Raw genomic sequence first — 8,185 nt, forward strand, 5'->3', positions numbered from 1 at the left:
ATCCCAAGTGGCTACAACTGCATCTGGTACCCAGTATTGCTCAGTAAATATTTGCTGAATGAATGAATGAGCCCCAAAGGATGAGAAAGAATTAACCAGGAAAAGCGTTTGAAGAGGTCAATGGAGGAGAATTTCTGGGCAGAGAAACGGCATGCATAAATGTCTTAACAAATTCACAGAGAAAAATAACATTTGTACATCAAACAGATGGCATGGCATAAAATCATTTGAAAAAATTTAATTCTCATTCATGATAAGAACAAACTCTTTACTTAACAAACTCTAAACAAACTTATGAACCTCCTTAACTTGATAAAGGCTTATCTACCAGAAACTTAGAGCAAACACCATGTGTAATGGTAGGGCATTAGAAGCTTTCCCAGGGTCCAGCTGTCCTTCAGGCATATGGCAGGATCACACTTCTCTGCCCCTTTGGAAGGGGCTTGGCCATGAGACTTGCTTTGAAATGTTAATGGACAGAACAAGAGTTACTTCAGGGTGGAAGCTTCAAAAGCCAGTGTATAATTCACTCCGCCCCTTCCCTCCTACCACGGGGAACATAAAAGCGCGGGGAACATAAAAGTGCGTTCATGGAGGCACATGGCCTCCCTCAGCCTCTCCCTCTCTGAGAAACAACAAGGAACTCCTCCTGCCCCGTGACTTGCATTGGACAAGAGGTGTGAGAAATGAATTTGAACGAGAAACCAAATTATTGTGTAGAGCCACAAGATCTGGAACTGTTTGTTATTGCAGCATACCCTGACCCATCTGGAATGATACACCCAATGCAGTCAGAAATGAACCAATGCCTCTACTCTTAAAAAAATATATTGGATGTTACAACTTATGGGATAAGAAATAAAAAAACAAACAAGAAGCTTAAAGATTGGGAGGGAAGAGGCCAAATCTCCATTACTTTTGATAATGTGATTATCTACCTGGAAAACCTAGAGCAACAATTGATGAGTTCAGCAAAGTGGCTGGATGCCAGATGAATATTTACAAATCAAGATCTTTCCCATTTGTCAGCAATAACAATTTGAGAATATAATAATTTTTAAATCCTTTTCATCATCGAAACAAAAACTGTGAAATACTTACAAATAAACTAATTAGAAATATAAGACCTTCATGGAGAAAACAATAAAATTGTATTGAAAGACACAAAAGGACCCAAATAAAAGTGCTGTGTTTTGTAATAGGATGACTACCATTGTAAAGATGTTGATTCTCCCCCCACCATTAATTTAAAAATCCAATGCAAAAAAAAAAAAAATCCAATGCAATTCCACTCAAAATTTCAAAAGGACTCTTCATAGAACTTGAGAGGATGCTTCTAAAATTCCTATGTCTATTCATTCACTTCACAAAAACTTACGGAGGGCCTGCTATGGGTGTGACTCTGTTCTAGGTACTGAAGATATAGTAGTGAATGAAACAAATAAAAAAACCCTTCTTGGAGCTCTCATTCTTAACGGAGAAAACCAATAATAGGGACCCTGGGGTGGCTCAGTGGTTGAGCATCTCCCTTTGACTCAGGGCCTGATTCCAGGGCCTGGGGATCGAGTCTTATATCGAGCTCCCTCCGAGGAACCTGCTTCTCCCTCTGCCTATGTCTCTACCTCTTTCTCTGTGTCTCTCATAAATAAATTAAAAAATCTTTTTAAAAAATCATAAACACATAGATCTCATGGTGATTATAGACAGTATACATAAATGTGCAACAATAGCCCCTTGAAAAAGAACAAATGGGTTAGGAGCTCGCCTTACCAGATCAAAAGATGTATCATAAAGCTGCAATTTTATTTATTTATTTGTTTGTTTGTTTGTTTTGTTTTGTTTTGTTTAAAGCTGCAATTTTAAAAACAGGTGATGGGTATACATTAATAGAGGATAAGAATAGAATAGAGCCCAAAATCAAACTCATGCATCTTGAAAGATTTGACTTAGGATAAAAAAGCGATTTCAAACCAGTGAGACAGGATGAATTCTTCATAAGAAGTATTGGCACAATTAAATCAACTTGTGGAAAAAAAATTAATCCCTAATCATAAATAAAAATAAATCCAAGTTAAAATTCTAGATGAAAAAGAACCAGAACAATCTCAAATTATTAAAAGAAAATATCAAAGAATGTCAGTACAATCTTTGGGTAGAAAGTGCCTTTTAAATATTCCTAGTGGGAGGGATATGTAATTATACATTTTGAATGTTGGTTTCTCAGAACCATTTGAAGTAGAAATACACGTAATCTATGACCTATCAGTTCCACTTCTAGATATTTAATCCAGGAAAACACTTGCCCACATACATAAGGATGTATATGGATTTTCATGGCAGCATTGCCAGCCATATCAAAAAATTGGGAAAACATTTCAAATTCAGTATATTATAGAATATCAATATAAAAATAAATTAATAAAATGTGGCATTTCATGTACCAAATTATTATTATTCAGCATTTCCTAAAGATTTATTTATTCATTTTAGAGAGAGGGAGTGTGTATGAGTGGGGGCAGGAGTAGAGGGAGAGGAAGAGAATCTCAAGCAGACTCCTCACTGAATATGGAGTCCAATACCGGGCTCAATCTCACAACCCTGATACTATGACCTGAACTGAAATCAAGAGTTGGATGCTTAACTGATTGAGCCACCCAAGATATTCCTATTATTCAGCATTTTAGAAGAATGAATCAGAACTAAATCTGTGTGTATGAACATGCAAGTTCTCAAAACATATTGTTGAGTAAAAACAGTTCCCAAATGTTACCTACAGTGTGATAGCTTTTATATTTTTATTCATTAAATACACACACAAAACAATACTATATATTATTGACATATTATACTGTATTAGGATTCTTCAGAGAAACAGAACCAGTAGGATAGACACGTAGGTAGGTAGGTAGGTAGGTAGGTAGGTAGGTAGATTTATTACTATAAGAAATTGATTTATGCAATTATGGAGGCTGAGAAGACCCACAATCTGCCATCTGCAAACTAGCAACCTAGAAAAGTCTGAACTAAAGGCCAGAGAACCAAGAGATCTGATAGTATAAGTTCCACTCCAAGTCTAAAGCTTGAGAACTGACGGTATAAGTCCAAGGCCAAGGGCAGAAGGTCAAGGTCTCAGCTCAGTCAAGGCAGAGAATGAATTCTCCTTTCCTCCATCCATTTGCTCACCCACCTGGGGGGAAGGTCATCTGCTTTATTCAAATGCTAATCTCATCTACAAAGACTTTCACTGACGTTCTTCCTTCCTTTTAAAAATATTTATCTATTTATTTACTTCAGAGAGACAGCAGAAAGGAGGGGCAGGGGGAGAGGGAGAGAGAGTCTCAAGCAGGCTCCTCACTGAGAGCAGAGCCCCATGTGGGGCTCAATCCCACAATCCTGGGATCACGACCTGCACAGAAACCAAGAGTTGGATGCCCAACCAACTGTGTCACCCAGATGCCCCGATGTTATTTCTCCAGAAATAATGTTTAACCAAATATCTGGGCACCCCCATGACACATTGAAGTCGACAGATACAATTAACGATCCCAAATAGTAATAGCTGACCTCTATTCGGTGCTTACTATGAGCTCATCCTAATCTTAACCTAACATAGCACATCTTACATGAATCTTAAAACAACACTATTAAAAAACTGAAACAAAACCAAAACCCAGGGATGCCTGGGTGGCTCAGTGGTCTAGCGTCTGCCTTCGGCTCAGGGTGTGATCCCAGAGTCCCAGGATCAAGTCCCACATCGGGCTCTTTGTGTGGAGCCTGCTTCTCCCTCTGCCTATGTCTCTGCCATTCCATCTCTCTGTCATAAATAAATAAACAAACAAATAAATAAAATCTTTAAAAAACAACAAAAAAAAAAACCCCAAAACCCTATTAGTTACTATTATTAATCCTTACTTTACAGATGATAAAACTGAGGCAGTTTTAGTTAAGTAATTCAATAAGCAGTTAAGTAATTTGCTTATGCTCACACAGTTCGGAAGTAGGAGCACTAGAAAGCGAATCTTGGCAGTTTGGCTCCAGAGCCTGAGCCCTGGTCCCCTGTGCTGATCACACTGAGCTCCCACCAGTGCTGTTATGTTACCCAGGGCATGGAAGCAAGGGACTGATGCAGGCAGGGAGCAGGTGGGCGTTAGCATACCTGTGATGTTCGGTTTTTAAGAAACAAAGGCATTTGGTATATTATTTGTGAGGTGAAGATTAATATTCTAAAATGATATATTAAATATGGACATGAAATTATAGAATTTCTTTTCAGAATATAGTGATTAGTTCTCCAAGGAAGTAGATCATGCTCCACAAACCTCTGATGGTGGTATAGACCTGGTTTGATGGGTAGGTGTGTTTGGGAGACTTTCCTGAGGAAGTGCCTTTGAGCTGAGCTCTGGCTGATGCATGTTTATTAGTCAGCAAGCTGGGTGTGGGAAGGAGAGGAAGGGATTTCCTGGCAGAGGAAACAGCATGAGCAAAGGCCCTGAGGGGGGGATCGCAAATTCCAGGAACTAAAAAAAGACAAGTATATTGGATCTTAGAGACAGGTCTCAAATGGGACGAAGGTAGCGGTGGGCAGAGCTCCGATCTCATGGAGGATTCCAGGCTGAGGGAAGGGACTGGGAGTTTAAGAACAGGGTGTGCTGTTGAGTAAGATACAAACCGGAAATGCTGACTGGCACCTTGGAAATCCCTGGAGTCACTTTCTCAGGCTGAGCTGTGAGAGTGAGCGGACATGCCAAGATAGAGACGGAAAGTGTAGACCACTATCAAAACATGGGGATCGGAAGCATGAGACCAGCACAGGGAGGCACCTGGGAGAAAATGTGCAATTGCAAGATGGGGTTGATTTATTTGCTGTGTTTTTATTTTTATGATGAGAATGACTTCTACACACAAAGACAAGCCCCCAAGCACGTTCACCATAGCACTGTTTATTATGACAGCAACTCAAAAGAGGACCTAAATATTCAGCAATAGATCAATCAAACTATGGGATATCCAAATGATGCAATACAATGCAGCCCTTAAAAAATCATATTGTTGGGACACCTGGGTGGCTTAGTTGTTGAGCATCTGCCTTTGACTCAGGGCTTGATCCTGGGGTCCTGGGATTGAGTCCCACATCAGGCTCCTCACAAGGAGTCTGCTTCTCTCTCTGCCTGTGTCTCTGCCTCTCTCTCTATGTCTCTCACGAATAAATAAAGTCTTAATAAAAAGCATATTTTGAAGAATATCTAACGTTATAGGGGAAATGTCTATGATATATTAAGTTTAAAAAGAAAGTTATAAAATAATGAGTATGTTACAATCTCATTTTAAAAATGTATTTATTTGAAAGAGTGAGTGAAAGAGAAAGCGAATGAGAGAGAGAAAGAAGGAGCAGGAGGAGAGGGTGAGGGAGAAGTAGGCTTCCCACTGAGCAGGGAGCCCAATAAGAGGCTCTATCCCAGGACCCTGGGATCATGGCCTGAGGCAAAGGAGGGCGCTTAACTGACTGAGCCCCTCACACTCCCCACGATCTCATTTTGATATATCACAAAGTAAGTATATGTAGCAGGATCATTCCTTTATCACTTCCTTTCTCTCTGCCTTCATGTCTGATTAGTAGAAAAAACGGGTCTTCTGACATCATGCAACATAATGCAAATTATGCCGAGGGAAGTGATCCCCTTCATCAAAAGAGAGGTTTTCTTTGTCTTGTGGCTGCTCCATGTGGGCCCAGAATGGAGCTGGGATATTGGCGGGGAGGGCAGAGGGATAAGAAGGAAGGGGCTTCTGGCCCCAGTTTAGACTAACTTTATATCAATGCTGAAAGAAACATGTATTGCTCATTCTCTGGATATTGGAAGAATTTCATTTCTTTTTTTTTTTTTTTTTTTTTTGGAAGAATTTCATTTCATTGAACTTTTTCATTTCCATCTGTGAGAGATCACAAGAAAGACTTTGGCGGGGTTGGGTGGGGGGTCATGGTGGAAGGGAGATGTAACCACTCAGTATCTGAAACAGGAGGCTGAGCTGCTGCACGCAGGAAGCAAGGGAGAGCTGTACTTGCAAGGCACAGTGTCCGAGGGAGGCAGAGGGTTAACTTCAAGCAGGTTTCCAGAAGCATGGAGTTCAGGGGTGGGTCAGCTTTCAGAGTGTACAGGCATTGGTTGACCTTTGGCCCTAGAAGCATGGACCGATGGAGTGAGGTGTTGCCGACTGCTTATTTTCACCATGTGCCCTTAGGGGCTAAGCACGCGGCTTTAGGAACACGGTTACTGAAACAAGTGGTCGAATAAACCGGGTTTATAACTGGTTCTAAGAGTTGCTTGTTACAGCCACAGAACAATTAGTCTTTTCCTGAGAGGAGGGGAACGTTTTATTGTCAGGGGACAGGACAGGGACGGGTGGAGGGGTGGGGGGGCGTCTACACACACGGAAAGATACAGGGTCTCCACGAAACGGTCGAGTAGAGCCTTCGTTGCTGGGGCTCATCTTGATGGGCTAGGACTGGTTTCTGGAGGATCCCAAAGGCACCCAGAGTCCCCTGGATCTGGGCTTGGGACCTGGCTGTGAGAGGAGAGTCCCCCGGCCCCACGGCCCGACGGCCCCCGGCTGCTGAGCAGACCTGGGAGCCAGCTCCAGGATGCGCCCCTGCTTCAGCCTGGGCCCTTCCTCCTGGGTGACGCTCCCGAGGCCCCAGCAGGCCGGCCGGGCCTCGCCCTGGCTCCTCCAGCGGCCCAGAGCCCGGAGGCCTCAGCTTCTGCCTTTCCCGCGCCGCGGGGCAGCCGTGGCCAGCTGTCAGCCCCCCTCCCGGCCCTGGGATTCCTGGGCAGCTTTCTCACCCTCTCAGGACTTCCTTCCAGCTCGTCCGGCGAGTGAGAAGACTCCACAGGCTTCAGGAGAGGACTGTGGCAGAGCCGGCTCTGAGAGGGATAAGGAGCTCAGGGAGGAGAGGCGATCACCATTACAGTCTCAGCCTCAGGGCCCGGCTGGGCGGCCCGCGGTCACATGTCTGTAAACAAGCAGCGCCGTGTGAGCGAGGAGCCAGGAGGCTCGTCCCGGTGCTGCCCGCATGGGTGGCCCCGCCGGCTGCCTGGCCCAGGCGGGCGGGTGGGGCGGGGGCGCAGAGGAGACCCAGAAGGGGAAGACTTGCAACCCGCGGGCTGGGCAGTCCCGCCGCCATGGGGCTGACTCTCCAGAGTGCCCCCGTGAGAGGCCGGCGGGGGGGGGGGGGCAGGCCCCTGTCCCCCCTGTCCCCAGCCCCCGTAACACCCTCTCTGCGGGAGGACCAGGACGGGAGGAGGCCCCACTCTGTGGGGAAGCCCTCGACCCCCTCCCCGCCCGGCCCCCACCCGCCTGCCTGGTGGTCTCTGTGCTAACAAAGTTACCTCAGGAACTACAAACACGCCATCTTTTTGGCCTGGAGCCCCACGGCCTCTGAGGTGGGGCCCGAAGACGGCTAGGACGGCTAGCCTAGCGGGGCCAGCCCTCACTGCCTCAGTCGCAGCCAACGTCGGGGGAGGGGGAGCGCTCCAGGCTTCCCTCAGGGACGGGAAGGGTCAGCCTTCTCTGGGAAAACAGCTGCCGGGCTCTGGTGCTGACAGACGGCCATCTTTCCCCACCAAGGCTCTGTCCTGTCACTGCCCTGTCTGGAGCCTGGATTTCCCACCAGAGTCTGTGGAGGGGCCCATCCCGTCGACCCGGCCGACCCACCTCGCAGATGTCTGGCCCGCTTCTCAGGCTTGGAGTAGACACACTTCTCCTCCCCTTTTCCTCTCCCCTGATAAATTCTTAAAATTCTGGCTCACTTAACTTTCACGGCTTTGGACAAGCCTGGGCCTCAGCTTCTTCATTTGTAAAAAGAGGAGGTGGAAATAGATTATTTGTAAATTTTCTTTCTGCCTTGAATTGCGAAATCGTGTCACTCTCCTGCTTGAAACAGATCAGTGCTTCCCACTGCCTAGCAAGGCCCTGACTCCCTAGGACAGCATCCAAGGCCCGGGCTACCTTCTGGCCTTATCCATCACGCCTCTGCTTCACACACTTTCAGCATCAGCCACAATGAACCACTTGAAAATCCCAAAGCACCATGGGTTCTCCACCTCTGGGTTCTTTGTGAATGGGTTGCCTCCCACTAGACAGGTCATGTGGGGGTTTTGGGGGTTTTAAAAAATATTTTTATTTATGTATT

At 45.4% G+C, this 8,185-nt stretch overlaps 1 long non-coding RNA gene across 1 annotated transcript; it reads right to left on the reverse strand.

The window, feature by feature from the left end:
- Positions 1-4,922: 4,922 nt before the first annotated feature.
- On the reverse strand, positions 4,923-7,872 carry LOC140640264 (uncharacterized). Its single transcript, XR_012036916.1, has 3 exons — positions 7,383-7,872; positions 6,837-7,006; positions 4,923-6,174 (listed from the first exon to the last, which is right to left on the reverse strand). It is a non-coding gene; the product is annotated as an uncharacterized lncRNA (long non-coding RNA).
- Positions 7,873-8,185: the final 313 nt, after the last annotated feature.

Source organism: Canis lupus, chromosome 9 (genome assembly GCF_048164855.1).
Source record: "Canis lupus baileyi chromosome 9, mCanLup2.hap1, whole genome shotgun sequence".
NCBI lineage: Eukaryota > Metazoa > Chordata > Mammalia > Carnivora > Canidae > Canis > Canis lupus.